This window comes from Camelus ferus, chromosome X, assembly GCF_009834535.1.
Source record: "Camelus ferus isolate YT-003-E chromosome X, BCGSAC_Cfer_1.0, whole genome shotgun sequence".
Classification (NCBI taxonomy): domain Eukaryota; kingdom Metazoa; phylum Chordata; class Mammalia; order Artiodactyla; family Camelidae; genus Camelus; species Camelus ferus.
Window position 1 is genome coordinate 46,051,835 of NC_045732.1, and position 23,488 is coordinate 46,075,322.

A 23,488-nucleotide genomic window follows, 5' to 3' on the forward strand; every position below is an offset into this window, starting at 1 on the left:
AAGTAGGCACAGAAACCTGGGCCTCCCTGCCGTCAGTGCCCAGGGCTGCTGGGCTCAGGATGAAGCCCGGCCCTGCTTCCAGTCCTGGCTCCACAGATCAGGAGCTCTGTGGTCTTGGTCAAATCCCCTCTCAGGCAGGACCTCCGTGTCCACGTTTGTCACAGGAGGTGAACCCTTAGGCCCACTTCGCAGGGCTGGTGGGATGAATCAGGAGCCCTCTGTGCAGAGCCTGGGCACAGAAGGGCTCCTCTGCTCAGGCATAGCTCCCCCACCACTGGCCTCTGCCTCTGGCCAGTGCCCTCCCAGGCTCAGACCCAGCTGAGCTGTTCTCAGAGCGGAGGTAGCAATGCCCCATGGCTGGGGGCCTGCTGGCCAACCTGCGCTCCTGCCTCTGTTGGCCTGTGCCCCATCACCAGCTGCTTTAATGGAGTATTGCTTGGGCAGGGAGGCCTCTGTGTCTCTACAAAGGTCCCAAATATTCCTAATGAACTAACTCTAACTTGTGCTCTCTCTCTCTCTCAGATTCTTGGTCTCTTAATAACCTACCTCTCCCAAGGCATCCCCCTCACTGGCTGACCTCAGCCCTCCCATCTGCAAGACAAAGTGACCTGCACTCCCCAACCCACCCCGGGACAGGGGCTGCCTGCTGTCTCCAGGCAAGAGAGTACTTCACCCTACCCAGAGGGAGGGGGCCTTTGCCAGCTCCCAGCGGGTCTTTCAAAGATTTAACTTCAATCTGTGCCTTTGGGGCTGGCAGTGACACTCTTCCTTGAGTTCAGAGGCATGAATTAGATGCCATTTCCAAAGCTCTTGTAGCCAAGCATTCCTAAAAACCAGCTTGGTGGCAAGAACCTTCATTTGGGAGTCAGATGGTCCTGGATTCAGATCTCTGCTCTGCAAATCACTAGTCATGGGACCCTAAGCAAGTTACCTCTCCTTTCTGAGCCTTGGTTTCCTCCTCTGTAAAATAGGGTTCATTTCACAGGTACCTCGTAGTATGCCTGCAAGGATGACATGAGATCATGTGCGCAGAGCACTTAGTACTGCGCCTGGAACATGCTAAATGCGCAACATATTGGGCTATGTTTTAATTGAGATGTAATTGACATAAAACATCATTAGTTTTAGGTGTACAGCATTATGATTTATTTATATACATCTATATTGTGAAATGACTACCACAATAAGTTTAGTTACCATCCATCACCACAGTTACAATTCTTTTTTCCTTATGATGAGAACATGGTGGGCTATTATTATTACCTGCCCCCACTTCCATTTCCCCAAATCTCCCCTACTCCATCTGGCCCAGCCCAGACCCAAATACCCTCAGAGCAGCCCAGATACTCCTATGCCTGGTGGGGCAGAGGAGGCGGAGGGAGTCCCCAGTCAGGGGAAGTTGGGCCAGGACTGCAGGGGTCCATGTCACCCCCAGGCACGTCTTGGGGATCCAAGATCACAGGGGCCTGGGCACTGAGGTCAGGGACCGGGGCTTCAGCATCAGGAGTAGTCAGCTCCGGGAGCAGGAATGGGATGGCATGGGGTCTGGTCCCCTGGCTGCCAGTCTCAGATTTGCCCACGACTCCATGTGCCCTTGTCTGAGTCCCTGCTTCTATAGGGGTGTCAGCTGGCACCCCTTCCCCCAGCGGTGAGGCTGCAAGAGCTCCAGGCTGCAAAAGAGGAGGTCACTGTTAAGGCTTCATCTGGGCTCAGGGAAGTCAGCTGGCAGGCCCCAGTCCCACCGCCCTCCCCCCGCACTCCTCCACTCCCCTCTCTGACAGAGCTTTTTCTCGAAGCCACTTCTGCAGTGCACCCTTCAAGCCTTCCCCCCCCCCCACATTCCTGTGCAAGCCTTCCAGCAGTCCCAGACTGAGCTGGGGGCTCGGGTGGGATATGCACTGTGAGCTGAGTTCCCATTGTCCACAAATCGGGACCAGCTGTGAGCAGCCTGAGAGCCCCGGGCTCGTGGCCACCCCCACTCCCACTATAGTTACAGAAGAAGGGAGTGGAGGGAGCCCACCGCCTGCCCGCCTGCCCGGGGCTCCCCCCCGCCCCAACACACACAGCATGATCAGCTCCCTAGCCAGAACAATCAAGCATTATGAATAAAGATGTGCAGCTGGACAGAGAATTCCTCCACACCCACCTGGCCCACCCAGCAGCTCCCAGCCTCCCTCCCCCAACCAGACCCTCTCCACCCAGGGGTACCCCAACCTGGCATGCGTTCATGCAGAGACCAGTTTCTAGGGGCACAGGACTACCTCAGTCTGGCACTGCCTTCGAAAGAGCAGCCTGATCCTCTGGAAAGAGGTTGCTTGACCCTGTCACGTCATAACTTGGGTGGGCTTGTGTACAAAGCTGCTATGACCTCGGCCATCAGGACTGGTGGGGAAGGAGGAGGCCAGACCCTGGGGAAGCTGAGGCCAGGAACTTGATTCCAAAGCAGGAAGCTTGATCCAATGGGGTGTGGACCCTGATCTTAGTAAGCTCAGTGTTGGGGCAGGTCCAGTGACAAGAGGCTAGGGGGTGGGTGACGGTCTGTTGGTAGCAGAATCATAGGATTCTAGATATTCTGCACTAACAACAGCCTTCTAGTCAGGTCCTGAGCACACGGGAAATTGCAACCAAGGCTTTGTGTGGGAAGTGGGCTTTGGACAGAGCATCAACCCTGGGAGAAAGAGACGTACATGTTCCACTGGACAACATCGTAGTTTGGACCCATGTCTTCTTGGGGATGGCATTGAAGCCACAATGGACATGTTTGGCTCAGGATTCTCTCCAAGCCCCAGGCACTACAGCTGATAAAATAAGAGAAGTTTCAGATCCTTTCCCATCACACTGCCCCTCTCTCACTCCCACCCCTATGTCTTGCCTCTATCCCAACCTCCATTCCCTATGCCTAGCCCCAAAATCCGGTGGGACTGAGGTGGCCCAGGTCAGAATTAGCTTCAGACCTGAGGGCTGGGTCTCTAGGTCTATGATCTCAATCCCGGCTGTGCAATGAAATCACCTAGGGAGCTTTAAAAAGTCCCTAAGCAGCAGAGCATGCCCCAGACCAACTGAGTCGAGATCTCTGGGGATAGAATTCAGTCATCCATCACTATAAAGTCCCCCAAATGAGTCTAACTGTGCAGCCAGAGTAGAGACCACTGTGCCAAAGAAGAGCAGTTAAGAACAGGAGATCTGTATGGGGAGGGTGTGGCTCAGTGGTAGAGTGCGTGCTTAGCATGCACGAGGTCCTGGATTCAATTCCCAGTACCTCCATATAAAAAATAAGTAAATAAAGAACAAGAGTTTGAAAGCAGAGACAATCAGAATCCCAACCCTGCCACTTCCTTGTGTAGAAGATTACCCAACCTCATCAAACCTCAGCTTCCTTATCTGAAAAATCTGACCTCCATGATTGTTGTGAGGATTACACAAGAAAACACACACCAAAGATCTTAGCATGGTACTCAGTAAACATCATGATTAGCCAGAAGGGCTGATTCAGGCAGAAGCTGACACATAAATCGGAAAGTCATCCCTCTTCATCCAGAGTCTTGTAAACTTAAGTTACAGGTTGGCAATGTCAATGGTGGCAAATCCATCAATGGTGAAGGCATAAAGTATCAGGATGGAGGAATTAGAAACCATCAAGTCCCATCCACTCATGTTACAAAGATGGAAACCAAGGTGTAGGAAGGGAAGGAGACCAGAAACCTGGTCTCCCAACTCTTGGGTCCATGTGTGTGCTCAGGTCAATACACGTTTATCTACTATGTAGATAAGTACTGGGCACTGTATTGTCATGGAAGAAGCATGGAGGAGAATATGTTGGAATCCCTGCTCTCAGAGGGCTCAGAGCTGGGCTTGTAGATCTGTCAATTACAAAGGATGGGAAGTGGTCAGTTCCATCTATATAGAAAGTTCTCCACTTCTCTCCAAAGAAGACTTCAACAGGCAGAGATGGGCCATGGAGGTGTTTCAGGCAAAGGAGACATGGGTAAAGACATTGAAGGTTTTGGAGCAAGGGTTAACCTTTCTAATCTTTAGGAAGAAGAACTTAGCTTTTGGGTAGAGGCTGGAGAAAAAGGTAGAAGCAGGGAGGGGACTGTAGCTCTAGCTCAGGGTTCAACTGATGACGATAAGATTCAGTCCTGGGGTGGAGGGTATACAGTGATAGAGCGCGTGCTTAGCATGAACAAGATCCCGGGTTCAAACCCCAGTACCACCATTAAAAAAAACCAGAGAGACACACATTACTATATTTAAAATAAACATCAAGGACCCACTGTATAGCACAGAGAACTATATTCAGTTTCTTGTAATAACATATAATTGAAAAGAATTTGAAAAGAAAAAATACATATATGTGTACATGTATAACTGAATCACTCCGCTGTACACCTGAAACTAACATTGTAAATCAACCACATTTTAATAAAAAATTTTTTAAAAAAGATGCAGTCCTTCTGTTTCTTCTCCAGTCCCCACCCCTCAAGGCTGATAACCTCATCTCATTATGCATCGAGAAAATGAGCACCATCATACAGAAACTTCCTTTTATCCCCATAAATTCCACAGCCCCCTTGCTCCTTCTTCCTCCATAACGGTGGAGGACAAGGCCCTTCTCCTGTCTCAAACCAGCCCTTCAAACTGGACTCCAGAGCCTACCCTTCTCACCTTCCCAAGGCTTTTTTGGGTAGCTCTTTCTACTCTCGGTTTCATTCCCTTTAACAAAGGCACGTGTTCCATATCTTCATTCTTAACAAAAGTAAAGGGAGGGGAGGGTAGAGCTCAGTAGTAGAGGGCAGGCTTAGCATGTGTGGGGCCCTGGTTTCAATCCCCAGTACCTCCATTAAAAATAAAATAAAGGGTTGAGGGAAGGGAAAAGGAATATTTTTTAAAGACAAGACTTTCCTTTGATCCACATCTCCCTCCAGCTCTGGCCCCACATCACTGCTTTCCTTCCCCAGAGGATTCTACCCTCCCCTCTAGCTCTGCTTCTCCACTGTCCACTCATCTGTCAACCACTGCATTCTGGCTTCTACACTCACCTCTTACTGAAATCACTCTTATCAAGATCACCAAAACCTGCCAGATTACCAGATCCAGCAGACATTTCTTGGAGCTGACATTACGACAGGCCGGCCAGTGCAGTGGTTAAGACAGGGCTTCTGGAGCCAGCCTGCCTGCATTTGAACCCTGGCTTTACTGCTACCCAGCTGTATGACCTTGAGAAAGATACTTAAACTCTCTGAGACTCAATTGCCTAATCTGTAAAGTGGAGGCGAGCAGCACAGCACCACCATCGTTGGGTGGATGTCAGGATTCAGTGACGTCATACCTCTTCGGCAGCTGCACCCAGGGCTCCACATGAACTGGCTCCATCCGTGGCCTCTATCTGACCTGACTTCTCAGCAGGCATCCTAACCCTTATCCTAATCCTAATCCTCCTCCTTCTGTAAAAAGTATCTTCTCTCAACTCTGGGACATTACACTCTCTTGATTTTTCCCCCACACCTCATGGGCCCCTCTGTTCACCCCTCCTCTCTCCAAATTCCCCTCTCCTCTCTGTACTTTCTTCCGAGGTGAGTGCATCCATTCCCACAACTTCAAATGCCATTTATGTGCTTCTTTCTCCCCAGTGTTCATGTCCATCCCAAACCTCCCCAATCTCCAGCCTCATTTTTTTAAATTGAAGTGCAGTCAGTTTACAATATTGTGTCACTTTCTGGTGTACAGCATAATAGTTCAGTCATACAGATACATACATGTATTTCTTCTTATATTCCTTTTCATTATAGGTTACTACAAGTTATTGAATATAGGTTACTACAAGATATTCCCTGTGCTTGTTGTTTATCTATTTTATATATAGTAGTTAATATCTGCAAATTTCGAACTCCCAATTTATCCAACCTAATGTAATCAATCACCTACTTGTTAGCTTCCCTTGAATGCTTCAAGAAAAATCCAAATTAAACATGTCCAAAGAAAATGTCTGCAGTCAGCCTGAAGCCTGCCCCTCCCCTAGTCTTCCCATCTTTAGTAAATGGCATCATCTACTAGTTGCTCAGACCCAAGCCCCAGGAGTCCTCCTTGATTCTTTCCTTCCCCTCACTCCCCAAATTCAATCTGTCAACAGATTCTGTTCTACCTTGAATGTATCTCATCTATCCATGTCTCTCCACTTGCCCTGCCATCACCATTTCTCTGACAAGGACACTGGACAGCCTGTCCCTTCTTCTGCTCTCTCTCTTATCCTGCTACAGCCCAGGCTCCTCACCATGGCCAGAGTCACTGGGTTTTTTTAATTATTTTTTTTTGGGGGGAGGGAGGTAATTAGGTTTGTTTGTTTGTTTGTTTAAATGGAGGTACTGAGGATTGAACCCAGGACCCTGTGCATGTTAAGAACGTGCTCTACCACTGAGCTATACCCCTGCAGAGTCGCTGATTTTTTAAAATGTATTATCAGACTATATCTCTCTCAAATTTCAAACCTTGTGGTGGGTTTGCTTGGAATAAAATGCAAGTTTCTTACTCTGGCTTACAATCCACCCCCTAAGATGTGGTCCCTGCCTCCCTCTCTGACCACATCTTGTCCCACTGGCCCCCTCCTTCTCTCCACACCAGCCACACTTATCTTTTCTGATCCTTAATATACTCAAGCTCTTCCTGGCCTCAGGACCTCTGCAGTTGTTGGTCCTTCTGCTTGGAAAGTTGACTCCTCAGCGCTTCAAACTGCTGGCTCTTTGCCAGCCTTCAGGTCTTAGACTAAATATCATCTCCTTAAAAAGGTCTTCCCCGAACCCCCTTACCTAAAATAGCGCCCCCCTATTTTTCTCTATCTCAGCCATGCATTGATTGCCTTCATATCTCCTTCTGTATTTATTCATTTGTTTCTTCACTGTTTCCCTCACTGGAATGTAAGCGTCATGAGGGCAAACACCTTGACTGTCTCATTCACTGTGGTTTCCCCAGAATCTGGCACGGTGACTGTCACTGAAAATGCAACAATTGCTGAATGAATGGATGCATGAAGCCAAACAGAAAATGGGCCTAGAGAGGAAGGGATACATTGGAGAGATACTAAGGAAAGTAGATGTGATAAGGCTTGGTGATGGATTGGAGGTGGTGGGTGAGGGGAAGGAAGGAGACAGTGATGACTCCCAGGTTTCTGGCTCTATTAACTGAGTGATTGGTTGTACCATTTATGAAACTGGGCCATATGGAAAGGGACCAGTTTGGGGGAAAAGAGGATGCCGGCAGCTTGTTGCACTGAGTCTGAGCTCCCTGTCTGACATAAAATGAACATGCCCAGTAGGGGCCTTGTGACTTGAACTTCAGTCTGGAACTAAAGGAATGATCAGGACTAGAGATAAATAATGGGACATGATCAGAATGACTGGAAGTGGGAGAATGGACTTTACTGCTCTGGAGAGAGCAGAGAGAGAGAAGACCAAAGACAAAAGCTAGAGCCAAGCTACCCATGTATGGCAAGAGTAGAGACTAAAAAAGCCACATGATGCAAGAGACCTGGAGCCATTTAGTGTCTCCAAAGCCAATGGAAGAGAGAATGGCAAGCAGGAAGGGACAGGTGGCAGGGTCAGATGTGAGACTGGGAAAAGGTTATTGATTTGGTGACAAGGAAGCCACTGGTGATCTTTAAAAGGGCAAAGTCAAGCGAGAGGGTGAGAGGACGTAAAGCAGTAGACTGAGGAGAGTGGGAGGTGAGGATGCAGAGATACTGAGGGTAGACAACATTTCCAAGAAGTTTGGCTGAGAGGGGAAGGCCAGAGAGAAGATGATAGCTTAAGAGGGAGGCCGGGTCAAGGGAGGGTTTCTTTGAAGGATGGGAGAGTGCTGAAAATCCTTGTAGGCTGAAGAGGAAATAGCACTCAAAGGAGGGGGAGAGATGGAGATACAAAAGAAAGGGAATAATTGATGGAGTTAGAGGTTAGGTATGGAGCAGAGGCTAGACATATCTTCCTAGGAGACAAAAAGGAGAGAGAGGAAGAGAGGGAGGGAGGGAAAGAGGAGAGAGAGCGACTGGGAGGGAGGACATACAGAAAAAATCTGAGATGGACAACCTTTGTCTTAGCAAAATTGGAAGCCAAATATTGGGAGGGGTGTAGCCGTGAGGCTGGAATGGAAGAAAAGTGGAAGATGGGAATGGCAGTCCCCATGGGATGAATTAAAGGACTGGAACATCAGCATCAGCAAGAGCCTCCTGTTGAGGCTGGCAAACTTAGAAGGGCTAGGAGCTAACTGGCCAGGACTGGGGACAGTAGCAGATGGTGTGCAAAGCTGGAATGGCTTCACATCATGAAGGTCATGGCTGGCACAGGGTCTAGAGTAGACAAATTAGGGAGGTGAGGGAGGCCTGAAGAGGACTGAGGACTGGGAGAATATGGTTGTGGATGGGGATGAGGGACTAAAATGCTCAGGAGTTGAGGGGACCAATTTGGTTTTGTTTGTTTGTTTGTTTGTTTTTCATTTATCCAACAAATGGTTACTTAACTGCCCAGTCCCAAGTACTGGAACCAAGACCAGGCTCAGAAGGGTTGAAGGAGCCAGTTATCTGAGGGGTGGGAGTAGAGGGGCTGAAGATTGGAAATCTTGGGGCTGAAGCCTTCCCAAGTAATGGCAAGGCTTGGGATGTTGCCAAACCAGTGTGAAGCTTCTACAGAGAGGATGTGTGGATGATGCCATGGAGGTTGTAGGATGGCTGCGGGCCAGGCGGAGTGGACATCCATGAGGATGCTGAAGCCAGTGGGGGAGGCAGCAGGTGCCAGGGTGGAGAGAAAGGTCTGGGGACTTGGTGGTGTGAGAACTGAAGACTGACCAGTGTTTTCTGGTCAGCAGTGGGGCTGAGAAAGAGGAGAGGGTCTTCTAGTCAATAACATATCTTTCTTGGGAAGAGGGGGAATTTAAAGTAGGCACAGGAGCCCGGGCCATAAACAGCCATTGCAAACCTGGACAACACCAGTCTCCCTACTGCTCCTCAAAGCCAAGCTGGGAAAAGGTGAAAGCAGAGCATCCACTGGAGAGAGTTACCAAAGGGAGTTGCAGGTTTCAGTTCTGATCTGAGGGTAAAGGGAGTTTTTTGGAGAAAAGATGGAGGTTGGTGACTTTGTTTCCAATACAATGGGCTTCCATGGAGAACACTCAAGGTTGTTGGTGGGGTAAGATCAGACTTGGAAAGGAGGATGTGGGATTGGGGTGGCACCTGAGAGAGCCCTCTGTTCTTGGAACAGTCACCACAGGGGGTAGATGCAGGGGTCAAGGGAGAGGTCCATCAGGGAGGTAATACTGACCTCTGGGAGTATGACCACAGCAGCTGGTCCACCATCTTCCCAGCAGAACCAGATGCAAGAGGCAACAGAGAATAGGGCTGGCTGGGTCCCCGAGGCAGACCCACACCAAGCGTGTCAAGCCTCCCACATTTCCCTGGAGGTTTCTCAGCTGAACCAGCCGCTTGACTTCATTTGTCAAGAAGTTGGCCCAAGTAGCTCCTGAATAGAACTGAGGTCGGGTTTTGGTGGTGTTGGCAGAGCACCATATTGGCACAGAACGGCGTACGTTCTATTTGGTTGCTTTTCTCTCTGAACCTCATCACTTTCTTCCTCACCTGAAAAACCAGAGTAAGAATGCTTTCCTCACAAGATGGCTATGACAATTAACTGAGAGAATGCTCTGAGAAGTTTTTGTAAACCTTTTAGTCGCTGCAGAGATGTCAGTCAGGAGCATCTCATTACCACTGAGAGGAGGGCTATGGCCCCAAGGCACTCTGATGAAGGCCAGTGGACCCATTAGCTTGTCTGGCTGTCCAGTGGCCCATCTTCCTTCTTGTCAGTACAGGAAGCTGTCAGTGAAGGGCCTGTGCCAAGCTGGGAACCTGCTGCTCCCGGGCAGGTAGGAATCCAATGGAGAAAAGGATGGGAAACGAGAATGCTGGGGAGAGGGAAGCATGTATTTGGCTACCATCTAACCCTGTCCCCTGGGGACTCCAGGACCTGTAGGATCTGATTTCTTGCCTTTTTGGCTATTTGGGGGCCTCTGGCTGGCCAACTAGATGCTGGGCAGGAAGTCCAGAAGACCAGCCTGAGCTGGGAGTGATTTCTACAGGGGACCCTGAGGAGCTGGGAGAATGCAGTGGGTGGGAGAACACTGGGCTTAGCAAGGAGGGGCCTGCAGCCCTGGGTGACACCACGGGGGAGGGAGGGGATGTGAACGAAAGAGCTGAGCTGGAAATTGGGGAAATCAAACATAAACCACCTCAATAAACCTGTCAAGGCCAACAAACTCCCTCTTTTGTTCCCATTGCCTGAACTGTACTTGGCTTGGAAGGGGACAGCAAATTAACTCTGGTTCTTAGGCTGGGCCTCTGGCACCACACTGCCCAGGCTGGAATCCCGGCTCTACCACTTACTAGCTGGGAGACCTTGGACAGGTAAGTGAACCTCTCTGTGCCTCACTTTACTCATCTGTAAAATGAGGGGAGGGAGTTGTGGGATTAAAGGACTTAACATTGGTAAAGCAGTTAGAATGATGTCTGCCATATAGTAAGCACACTTAATGTTTCTAGAGCTCTACAGTCTGGGCAGCAGAGGTTTTACAGAAAAGGCATTGGACTTGGATTCTGACCGATCTGGGGGCAAATCTTCCTTTTTTTTTTTTTTTTTTTTTGACGTATTCAAGCCACCATATATTCTTTTTCTTTAAAACTGAAGTATAATCAGTTTACAATCTTGTGTCAATTTCTGGTGTACAGCATAATATTTCAGTCATACAGATACGTATATTCGATTTCATATTCTTTTTCATTATAGATTACTACAAGATATTGAACATAGTTCCTGGTGCTATACAGTAGGTCCTTGTTGTTTACCTATTTTATACATAGTAGTTAGTATCTGCAAATCTTGAACTTCCAATTTATCCCTTCCCACCCTCTTTCCCCCCGATAATCATAAGTTTGTTTTCTGTCTGTGAGTCTATTTCTGTTTTGTAAATAAGTTCATTTGTGTCTTTTTTTTTAGATTCCACACATGAGTGATATCATATGGTATTTTTCTTTCTCTTTCTGGCTCACTTCATTTAGAATGACATCCTCCAGGTCCATCCATGTTGCTGCAAATGGCATTATTTTATTCTTTTTATGGCTGGGTAGTATTCCATTGTATAAATATACCACAGCTTCTCACTTGACCTCTCTGAGTCTCAGATTCCTCACCTTTAAAGCAGCGGGTGGACTAAACTCTTAGCCCACAGGATGGTCTACAGGACTAGATGAAGAAATGCCCATGGTTGTGACTGGCCATCCCCAGTACTTAGTAGGTGCTCAATAAATGACAGCCTCTGGAAATTTCCCAAACATCTAGCACCATTTCCCAGAAACTTCCTCAGATGCCTAAATAATCATCAGGACAGTGCAGGATCCCTTCCATATGCTGCAGCCTGCCTGGTTCCTATCTTTGTGGGGGTTGGGGAAATCCAAGGGCCTGACACTTTTCTGCAAGAGCTTCCTGCTTCGTGCATCTTAGCGCAACTCTAGAGTCTATCAGAACCACCTGGAAGGCTTATTAAAACACAACTTGCCAGCTTTACCCTTAGAGTTTTTGATTTAGTAGGACTGGAGCAGGGTCTAAGAATTTGGATTTGTAACAAGTGCTGCTGCTGCTGGTCCAGGGAACACACTCTGAGAATCCCTACCTTAGCACAGCAGCTATATTGTATGCACGGAAGGCCTGGGGAAGTTGTGCAGCTGCAGATTCAGATTGAGTGGGTCTTGGGTTGAGCCTGGGATTTTGTATTTCTAAGAAGCTCCCAGGTGCTTCTGCTGCTGCTCCACTGACCACACTTTGAGTGACAAGTGCTTGACTCTGAGTTTCTTACCAGCCTTTCCCAAGCAAAGGATTGGCAGGTAAGCGGAGGCAGACAGACCAGGGAAGGGGAGGTTCACGCTCACAGCCAGAAGTTCAGCCAAAAGGCAGTAGAAGAAAGAAGGTGGCAATATAGTGGTTTTGCTGGCAAGGTGAGGACAACAGTGAGGGCAGCTGGGCTGGATTCTGGGAATGGCAAGTGACCTGCATTTAAGGAACTAACAGAAGTGTGCATGCATGCACACATGTGCAAGTGCAAGTGAGAAAGAAAAAATTTTGAAAGAATTTGATATATTTTTTCAAGCATCCAAGTAGTATCTTGGGAAAAATCAAAACTTTGTTGGACTTCCTTACACGTACTTTACGGGTTAGTATTGTTTTTAATTTTAATTATATACAGCCAGTGGGGGGCAGGGGCTGTGCAGTCTGTTCAGAGCTTAAATCCTCTAACGGTCTTAAAACTCAACTCTGGTGGCCACTGAAGTCTCTGTCCCAGAGCCTTGGGGCCTGAGGTTGTGGCCAGGCGTGTGTTCTGCTGGCTCTCCTTAACTTCTCCCCAGGATCTGCAGAGGAGATTCAACTTTCTTAGATGGAGTACAAGTCATCATCAAAGGGGATTCAGGATTCTTAGATGAGGTGCAAGATGTCCCACCAGAATAAAGAGGGTCCAAGGGACTGGAGAGATATCAGCGTCACTGGATTGAGGAACAAAGGAAAGGCACAGGTTCTCCATGGACTCTCCAATCAGCACACACCCACACCAGCAACCCTTGGTCACCTGCACCTGCCAAAGGCAAAGAGGCTTAAGATTCCAAGTTACACCAACCTGCACGTGAAGTCTAGTCCTACCTCTTCTTAGCTGTGTGACCCAGGACAAATACCTTTCCATTCTCAACCTTGGATTCTTTTCAGTAAAATGGAAATAATAACAGTTCCCACCTTTAAGGGCTCTTGTGACAACTATAATAGGGTGTTTAGAATAAGGCCTGGGACATCGTATGCCCTCAAAAATGGTGCTGATTATCATTATCTAATAGTCATCCTAGTTATAGTAATGGCACCATCTCCATAGAAACAGAGATGAGTTTGGGCACCAGGAGACATCAGTTCAAGGAGACAAAGGGGCAGATGTGAGAGGCAAGTTGTGTTCAAGACGTGTCTAGAAGGAGCCTGCCAAGATTGCTCAGGGACACCTCCCACTGTCCAGTCCTGCCAAGTCATGTGGGGACGGGTGACACCATCAGCCAAAACCCAGAATGAGTCCTGAGTGACCTGGAAACCCCAGTGATGGAACAGAAATCCTTGAGGACACAGGGCCTATTTTCATCTCTCTTCCTAGTTGAAAGTTGTTAAAACAGAGCTCTTTTTCCAAAAGAGCACATCTGTATTCAGATGTACTTGGGAGTTCTGAATCATCTGAATGGTTCTCATCGTCCCCAGGGCACCAATGTCGGCTACAAGGATGGCTTGAGAGGGTGATGAAAGGTGGCCTTCTGGTTCCTGCCTCCACCCCACCCCAACCTGTGCCAGCCCATTCAGGCCAGCGCGTCCCCCCTTAGCGTCAGCAGGAACCCCTTTCACCAGCTTCTTCAGACCTTGAAAGATTCATTCTCCCAAACACAGAGAACTGAGGGAGTAACAATTTATTTGTCTTCCTGGTTTTATCACACAGACATCCTGGGCTGCCAGTCGAAGCTTCTGGCTAGCATGAGACTGGCCAAGAGCACATGGAGCTGCCCCTGGCATGGCAGCCCAGACCCGGGACAGTCTTTCGGAAGCTCTGCGGCTGATTCTCAGATGCCTCTCCAGCTCTTCTCTTCATGGACGCTGGCTTGGGATGGGAACCATGGATCATGCCCCATCCCTCCGTGTCCCAGAAATGGCCAGTGACTAAACCAAAGGTGCCCAGGGATTTCTGGGAAAAAAAGCCAGGTCCCCAGCCTACCAGCTCTGTCTTAGAGCTATGTTACTGGATTTCCTCAAACTTTCTCCAACCTTTCTCCAAGTGTGTATGCAGTGCCTATTAAATCAGTCTACTTGGTCTGGTCAAAGCCCTCCTCCCGCTTCCTCCAGGCCCTCCGTCCTGCACCACAGACCCCTCTCCCCTCCAGCTTCAGGGCCTAATCCCTAGTGTCCTTTTCACATCCACACCCTCCCCCTCCCTCCCAGCCTGTTCTCCAAAGGAATGGGCCTCCTCCAGCCTTCCCATCTCCTGCTTCCCACCTCCCTCACCCCCAGCCCTATAGAGTGTCATAAATTCTAACGAAACCCCATCAGGGGAAGAAAAGGAGCAAAAAGTGCCTAATTGGCAGGGGCCTCGATGCTCTTGGTCCCTGTGGTGGGATTGATAAGGTTCCTGGGAAGCGGTAGGGGTTTGGCAAGAGGAGGGGGGAGGCTGGGGGCCTGCCTGCCAAATGTAGCCAATTAATGTCAGTGCTGCCTTTCATGCCAGCCAATTAAGTCCCACATACTTGTCACCAGCCTCAGGAAGGGGGGCAGGGAGGGGCGGGGCAGGGGGTTTCAAGGGAACAACTAATTTCCCTGCAGCCAGAATAATGCAGCCTTCAGAATGGGGAGAGGGTGCAGGGAAAGCTAGAAGGTGGTCAGGGGTTGCAGGGGGCAGGCGGCAGGGGAGGGGGCAAGGTGAAGAACACTGGGGCTCTGTGGGGACTTTGTTCGGAGCCCTGGGAGAAATGGAAGATGGGATTGGCTTCAGGGACCAATCACTGCTGGGAACTGGGAAGGGAACGCACTTTCTCACTTTGTGCCCCGTGCAAGCAGAGCCAGGCACTTGCCGGTTATGTTGTTGAGTCTTCACAACTCCCGGGCAGCTCAGAGAGGTTACGGAAGCTGCTCAAGACAGAACAGTTGTAAATGGCCAGAGTAACGTGCTATTAACCTGGCAAGGTCCATGGTAAATATACCTTAAGACCCTTGCAGAGCAGGGCCAGTGACTTAAGCATCCAGGAGCCCTTGCCACCCACCTCTTCACCTTCACCAACTAGGCAGAGCGTTCTAATTGAGGGCAGCACAGCCCAGGCTACCAGACAGCAGGCTAGGGTGGGAGATGGTGAGAGACCTTTCAAGACAGGGATAAGGACAGGGAACAGTGTCTCAGTGAAGGAGTATCACTGTGAAACTAGATATCCCCACTGTTAGCTCTCCAAGGATGCAACCCGCTACAGATAGGAGGGACATTTCCAGATAGTCAGAGGTACCGAGGTGGTCTTGGCAGCTCTTCCCTTGAACATTTGATGGTTAGGGAAGTTGCCTGTCTTGCTGGCTTGGGGGAGAATTCTGAGAGCTCCTGAAGGAGAGTCCAAGAAAAGCCTGGTCATGGCTCAGGAGCAGGCTGGCAGAAGGCTTCAGGGACAGGGAGAAAGAGGCCCCACAGAGGCCCCTGGGAGTGAGCAAGGCTCCTGGGGGCAGCCCCTGGCTCAGCATCAAACACTCACCCTTGGGAGCCAGTCTGTTCTCATGCTTCCCTCAGGGAGAAAGTGGCTGAATGAGACAGAGCCGAGTGCTGATCTTGGCTCCACCACCTGTGAGCTAAGTGATCTTAGGGGAGTCCTGGCCCCACTCGAAGCCTCAGTTGTTTCATCTGTGAAATGGGGAGAAGCAGAATACGGACCTCCAGGGCTGTGGAGAAGCTCACGGAAGAGACAGTTTGGGAAAGGGTTGGAACCTATGACTGACAGGCCAGGTCAGAGATGCTTCTGAGCAGGCTGTTGGGGTCAGGGCAGATGTGCCCAGGAGCTGGGCCACGCAGTGCCACCAGCTGCCCCTCTGCCCTGGGTGCAGGCAGAGGCACCACAATGCGCGCATTGTCATGCAGATGATTTGCCAGCCCGCCCACCCCCAGTGGGCCCACTAATGACCCTGAGAGCTGGTTGGAGGCTGGGGCAAGCTAATTACATGGCCCCAAGCCCGCCAAGACCCAATAATTACACAGCAACTTGTACAGAGAGGGTGGTTAATTGTGTGACAAGCTGTGAGGGGAGGGCTAGGGCGCCCCTCGAGCTAATGAGCTTCCCCCAGAGTCCATGGGGCAGGGCCAGGGTGAGGGGATGTGGCACACAGGCCCGTCCCATTCCCAGCCCCCCATGGCGCCTGGCTCCCGGGAGGGTGGCAGGGCGTGCCGGAGGGAGGCGAGCAGTGATTAAGAGCCAAAGCTCGCCTCGGACCTGTCTCCTCTTGCCAAGTCTTGCTCAAAGCTGCACCTGGTCAGGTTCTGTGGGCCTGCTCAATCAGGAGCCATCCCCCTCTCCACACCTCCATCACCCCAGGGTGACTTCAACTCTTCCAAGCTTCTTTCCTGCCCCTGTCCCCGACTGGTTGGCAGACTGGCCATGGCCAGGAGTCAAAGACAGATCTGGGAAATCCTTGACCATCAGAGCTAGCAGGATCCTCCAGGATCCACTCGCCTATCCGCAATCCAGCTCTGGCTCCTCACAGGGGTGAGAAACCAAAACCCAGGTCAGCCAGAGTCCTGGCAAGCTGGTGAGCCACTCTCTCACCTGCCCGACTGAACTTGTTTCTTTTTAATTCAAAGCAGTCCTAGATACTCTGAAGGCCTTGGAGTCAGCCAGTTCTCTGTTCAAATTCAGCCCTTTCACTTTTGAGCTGCATGACTTTGGGTAAGTCATTTGATCTCTCTGAGCCCAGGTTACCTACCCCACCTAGAAAATGACAAGGTTACAAGGATAAAACAAGTTAATTCCAGTGAAACCTAGAGCTCAGTGCCTGGCATCATGTGACCACATCTAGTGTCCTCCTTGTGCAGGTTCCTGACATCCCACCTGAGACCGAACACCACAGAAGAGCCTGAGGCCCCCCACCAACTGTCCCCACCTCCTTTCCAGGCCCAGCCCCCACCTCTATACACCAGAGGCCACCCCAACTGCCCGAGCCCACCCCAACCACCAAATCTTCCCTGAATACTTCTTTCTTTTCCCTGAGACTGGAGCAAAACTGGAGAGGTTTTTGCTCTCAGGGGTGTGAGGGCGGGGGGTAAATTATCCCATCTCTCTCCCCTTCAGATGTGGCACCCTGTGGGTGTAAAGCTTCAAGGTGGAGAGAGGCCTGGGCACCTCCTTCCTCCAGAGGCCGGTTTCTCAGACGACCTCCCCCTCTCTAGCCCGCCCCTCAGCTCCTGACATTTTTGGACCCCCCCAAAAAACAAGCAGGAGACAGAAGCATTGAAGTGGCTGCTGACAAGTTGGAACAGCTTAACAAATTACTACTAATAAACTACTAGGGGCAAGAGGAGGGGAGGCCGGAAGCCAGCCTGCTCCCAAACAGCACCTCCATCTGTGCCCTGGTAGGCCCGGCCACTCCCAGCACAGCCAGAGGCTTTCCCACAGGAAGGCCTCCACAGGGAGCCTTTCCAGTCACCCCATCCCCTCCAACACCAGCCCTGAGATCTCAGGTTCCTCAGGCCTCAGAACCATGGGGCTCCCCAGGTCAGAGGTCCTCACCTTTACCGAATCCCAAGGCCCCAACCTCACTCAGCCAGGGGAGGTAGCAAGACCTGAGCGCTCTCATCCCCAGGCTGTCTGGTTCAGGGGCTCAGGTTGGAGGCCCCCGACTTATTTGCTACCCGGCCATCCTACCAGCAAGTGTGTGGGCAGGATTCCCTCTGTGGGCACAGCTCTGGCCGCTGACTGAGACAAATCATCTCTTCTCTTGGCCTCGCTTGCTTTCTTGTCTTTCACACAGAGGCTGCCAATCCCCCAAGGCCCCAGAGAGCCCTCCGAGGGCTATCCTACGCAGGAAGTAAGATCATGGACAGGAAAGCACTGCCTCAGTTTTCAAGCGCCATACCTGGGTTGGTTGCTGGAATGGCTGCTGAGTATTATTATAATTATTGTTATTAATTCTTGCCCGTTCTGTATTCTTCACCTCTGGCCTTACTTGGACTGAGCCAGTGGGAGGCAAGGGATGACCGACTCTACCAGCAACAAGGAACACTTGCAAAGTGCTTTCACTTACATTTTGTTTAAGCTTGATGCCAGTGCTTCAGGGAGGGGTTGCTATCCCCTTTTAGAAAAGATACAGAGGGGCGGTTGGCCTCAGACCAGCACGGGCTACAGCCTTTCAGGCTTCTCTTCCCCAGGATTCTTTGCAGCAGTCATGGTAATACTTCTGAGCTCAGTAAGCAGGCCCCTAGGGGAGAGACTTGGGCTAGGGTGGAGGGGAAGAGGCAGGCCACAGACAGGCTCAGACTGAACACTCAGGCTTAGAGAGGTTAGATAATTTACCTGAGGTCACACAGCTAAGGAGTGATGTCACAACTGCAAATCTATGTCCTTCAAATTAGCTCATTTAGTGGGCCTGGACCTGGCTAACCTGGACAGGCAGAGGGCCTCCACAGTGGAGACTCAAGATGCCAGGTTTCAGAGTGGTTCCTGACCACAGGGTGTGGACTCCATCCTGGAGAGCCCTGGAACAGGGACATTTTCAAGGGGAGCTGGGCACTGCTGGGACCGACCATGTGCCGAAGCCTGTAATCTGATTAAGCCATTAGAGCCGCTGCCCCAAGCACGTGCTGCCAGGCTGCCAAGCCCTTCAATTAATCCCCAGATTAATCTGCTCCTTATCCCTGTCCCCTCCCCTCCACCACACCCCCCGCCCCCCAGCCCCAAGAAGTTGTTCCGGTCTGGAGGGGAAGGGAGGCTAGCCCCAGGGGCTTGTGGAGCTAACAGCATGGGCACCAGACAGCTCCCAGGTGGCCATCATCGCTGACCCTCAGAGAAGGGGGGCCCAGTCTGCTCTGACTACTTCACCTTTGGTCTGTCTTCTTCTGCAACCCACCTCAGACCTTCCACTCCTTAAAGTTCCGCATTCATTCGACAACCGATTCAACTCTTAGTGTGTGCTAGGCACTGATCTAGTGGTAAAGAAGATGACAAGGTCCCAGGGGCCTCCAGGGCAGGGGAGGACAGAGAGAAACGCACAGCTACTAACTTCCCTGTGTGCTCTGGACTGTAGCAGGGGGCCCACCAACAGTTGTTGAAGGAGGTCCAAGGGAAAAAGAGGGTCACTCCAGGTGGAGGACACCTGTGCAGAAGTACAATGATGCAGTGTGAAGACGTACAGTCTCGGGTTGGGATGAGGATGGAGAGAGGCAGAGGCTAGTGTAAGACAAGGCTGCGAGTGGGCCATGGCCCATGGTGAAGGCTCTACATGTCTACGTATGTGATGGTGTGAGCCAAGCATCAGTGGCCATGTGTGCACATCACTGGAGGCATGAGTCTGCATCTCAGCTTGTGCACATGTGCAGTGATGGCCACGGGGATGGGCATTTGTATCTGAATGTGTATCTGAAGGCTTTTCCTTTGCTGATGTGCCTAGGTGTGTTTGGTCTCTGCAACTATGCTGCCAGCACCCCAGGGGCAGGGACTGGGGACTCCTGTAAATTACTTGCCTACCAAGTGCCAAGGACCCACAGATTCTGACAGAGAATCCCTAGAACCTATCTCTCCATCAAATAGGCCTGACGAACTGGACGTCCCAAACCTGGGTTCGTATTCCCTTCTTTGGAAGGCAGGGGGAGGTAATTACTTTTATTTATTTTTCGACAGAGGTACTGGGGATTGAACCCAGGACCTCGTGCATGCTAAGCATGTGCTCTACCACTGAGTTATACCCTCACCCGCCTTGTATTTCCTTCTTAGACAGGGCCCTTCACTCTGCTCTAACTAACCCTAGCCAGGGCCAAACAAGCCTGGGAGGCTGGCAGTGATGGGGCCTTTCACCTGCCTCTCTACTGCCATCCTGCCCAAGCTCCCCACCTGTCTCACCAAGATTGCTGTAGAGTCTCCTCATGGCTCTCCTGCTTCCTGCCTTGACCTAGCCAGAGCCTAATGTCCACATACCAGTCGGGGGTCGGCAGGGTGTTCCATTCAAACTAAGTCAGATCCTGTCAGAGCTCTGCAGTGGCTCCCACCTCACTCAGAGTAAAAGCCATCGTTCTTTTCATGGCCCTCACTATAGCACGGCAAGATATGCCCTCCCCTGCCCTGTCATTACTTTTCTGACCTCTCTCCTAACTCACCCTCTTGCTCGCTGCCCTCCAGCCACACAGCCCTCCTTGTTGTTCCTCCAGCAACCAGGCCCTCTCCTGTCTCAGGGTCTTTGACTTGCTATTCCTCCTTCCCGGAGGGCTCTTCCCTCAGATATAGACAGGGCTCACTCCCTCTCCTTCGTTTTTGACTCATATGCCTCCTGTCACCCTGTCAATGAGACTCACCAGGACCAATCTACTTAAAATTGCAGATTACTTCCCACCCTACCCTGGCACTCCCTCTTCTCTGTAATCTAGTCCCTTTGCGCTCCATAGCACTGATCACATTTGAAGGCACTGTATGATTTACTCATTTATTATGTTTTTATGTGTCTGTCTCCCCTCACTAGAATGTAAACTCCAGGAGATCTTGGTCAGAGGTAAGCACGGATGTTGCCCCGGCTCCTAAAATAGTTTCTGACATCTAGTAAGTACACAATGAACATTTGTTGAAAGAATGCATCCTGGGGAGGAAGCCCCAAGGGCCAAGTTCTGCCTAAAGCTGCTTTGAGATCCAGGAGTTCCAGTCCTCATTCCCAATGCTACCCAACCCTTCTCCTCCCAATGAGATGCCATTTGGTTCTTCAAAGGCCCAAGTGGGATGAGAGTGACTATGCGCACAAGTGCCCATGCGTGCATGCGCGCTTTGCCCGGATATGGGCACTGAAATCAGGTCCTTTGGCTCCATTGCTGGCCCACAGAACTTCAGAGAGCCCCCAGGCCCTGCCCTTCCCCTCCCAGGTTTCTCTCAGCTGCTGTTCTTGTTCCCCCAATAACTCCCTTTTCCTCTCCAGGCCCCGTAGCTTTTGTCTTTCTTTCCTCAAGGTCTTCATTGTCCCTCCTCTGACTCTCACCCTGGGTGCCTAGGCTTTGGTCCCTACCCTTAGTGTTTCCCTCAACCCCTGTACCTCGCCCCTTGGTATGCTCAGATCTGGATCCTTTCCCTCATCACCTCCAGCCACTATGCCTCTGCTCTCAAGGTCTCTCCTGTCCCTCTCCCATCCTTTCAGGGACCCTCGCTATCTCTGCCCCTCTCTGCTTGGTGTCCCCAAGTCCTGCCCTCTCCCTGCAATGCTCTCCCTTCCCGCTTGCTGGCAGACACCCAGGCTTTGGCTCTCATAGCCGCTATGTGTTTCTGCCTGGCCTTTGTGCCACCTGCGGGCCCGGCGTCCCCAAGGGCTCTCCACACAGCCACTCACTAATTAGGTCAATTATGAGGTCAATTATCTAATCCTCTCCAATCCAGCTCTGCATTGCTCCACACACTCACATCCTCAGGCACGTTCAGAAGCCCCAGGCAACAGATGCTCTGGCCCTTGCTACCTCTCATGTGGCTGCCCCTGGCCTGGCCTCCTGGCTAAGCAGGTTCTGCTCATCACAGAAAATTTTGGAAGGGATGGAAGGCACTGAATAGTGGCTAGAAATACAGTGATTCCCAAAAATGATGTGTGAGGAACCCCTCCCTAAGCAATGCTGATGTCACCCACCCAGGGATGTGACTTCACTGGGGTCAATTCCAGTGCCTGGACGTGTGTGTGTGTGTGTGTGTGTGTGTGTGTGTGTGTGTGTGTGTGTGTCTGTATCTGTGTTGGAGGTTGGGAAGTGGATCCTGCCTGGAGACAACAGGATGGACAGAAAGAACTCTAGGACAAGGCTCCTTAATCTTTTTGTGAAGTCACGTGCCTCTTGAGCATCTTGATGAAGGAACTGGGAAGAACTGGTTTCCAGACCCCTGGAAATGGGCCAGAGATCCTAGTCGTTAACGTGGATCCAGAAACTCTGATTCAATGGCTCTTCAATGGCTGATTCAATGGTGCCACCCCCCGACTCAGGAAAGTTCACCCCTTTAGGATGAGCTCAGGAAATCCTCAACTTTCCCCACCTCTTCCCGGAGCCTCAGTTTCCACTTCAGGAGTGTCTTGCCTGCCCACCCAGTTACCTGACAGCTGGTGCCACAAAAGCCCAGAGTTACTGTAGCTGCCGGGGCAGCAGGAACTGTCCCAGGGCCCTGGCATCTGTGGCAGGTCTCTGCTGGAGCACCCACCCTGCAGCAAGGCCTCATATCACTGGCCATCTGAGCCAGGAAGAGAGCCAAGGAGAAGCAGACCAGATAAGGGGCAGGCAGAAGTGAGGAAATGAAAAAGGGAAATAGGGAGTCCAGGGAAGGGCAGAGATGAAGGCCAGAGAAAGACACTAAAGAGAATGAAAGCAAAGAAAACACTCAGTGGGGACAGTGCTTCCATTGTCAAGGAAAACCAAGAACTTCACCAAGTCTGATCTCTTTCACTGCACAGATAGGTAGATTCAGGTCCCAGAGACAGAAAGGGACTTGCCTAAGACCACACAGCCTATTGCTGGCGGAGATCCGAACACCCAAGCCCAGAATGTTACTGCCCCACTTCAGCTGAAGGGCCCTGGGAGGGGAGGGAGCCAAGAAGCACAGGGCTGACAGCCTTCAAATTTCTGTCACTAGCCAGGAAGATACTCATTACAACAATCATAACAGGGACATTTTAAAAATAACTTGAATATCCAACAAGAGGGGATTGATTCTAGTTTACCTCAAGTGTTGAATGCTTTGTAACAAAAGGAACTTGTTGATGAAATTTAGTATCAGAAAATGTTTACAATACACTCTAAAGACCAGTTCATAAAGCCAAACCAGTAAATACTGATAGGGAAAAAAAAAAAGACCAGAAAGAGGAAATACACCAAACTATTACCACTTGTGATCTCTGACAAGGGTATTGCAAATCATGGCTGTCTTCTTTTTGCTTGTTCGTATTTGCCGTATTTTCTTTAATAAGCATGTATTATTTTATAATGAGAAAAAGCAGTAAAATGTTACCTGTCAGATCCTTTTTAGCATATTCATCTCCAGCTCAGACTTTCCTCCCGACCTCCAGGCTCCGAAACCCACTGCTGGTTGTCCCACCAGCCAGCCAGGCCAGAGCCAGAACACAAGGCCATTGGCTCCTCCCCTTCCTATGGCTTATCAACTTTAGTTGTCCCCACCCCAGGCCCTTCCCAGCTTCCCCACAGCCACACCCAGCAGGGCTCCTGCAGCCTCTGGCCTGCTCCACCCCACCCAGCTCTCACTGATAATCTGGGCAACTTTTGTTAAAATGTTCATCCAATAATGTCTCTCCCACCTGCGAAGTCCCCATTGGAATGGCAAAAGCCCTACCTAGTCTCACCCGACACCACCCTCCCTACACACATGCCCTTTATTCACTTTCAATCCACTTCTCCTGTCTGCCCTCGTTTGGGTGCTGGGTTCATCTTTCCTGGCCAGCCAGAGGCTGATTCTTGTGGTCGGGGAGTAGACTCTAGCAGAGCCCAGCCTCCGGATGGAGGTAATTCCAAAGGGCAGCAGGGTGAGTCACAAAGTAGGGGCTGGGTGTAGGGCAGAGAGGACCGTGGGACTGTCTTGTGAGACTGGTGAGCTCAGAATACATACTCACAGGCAGCCCTGCACAGTCTGCATATGCCCCAGCAATAGCCAGCCCAGGGAGCCCTCACACCCCTGGTGCACAGGCCTGCACCTCCCACA

The 23,488-nt window shown here is 50.7% G+C and overlaps 1 long non-coding RNA gene across 1 annotated transcript; it reads right to left on the reverse strand.

The window, feature by feature from the left end:
- Positions 1-1,144: 1,144 nt before the first annotated feature.
- On the reverse strand, positions 1,145-22,957 carry LOC116661977. Its single transcript, XR_004317939.1, has 3 exons — positions 22,784-22,957; positions 2,688-2,798; positions 1,145-1,670 (listed from the first exon to the last, which is right to left on the reverse strand). It is a non-coding gene; the product is annotated as an uncharacterized LOC116661977 (long non-coding RNA).
- Positions 22,958-23,488: the final 531 nt, after the last annotated feature.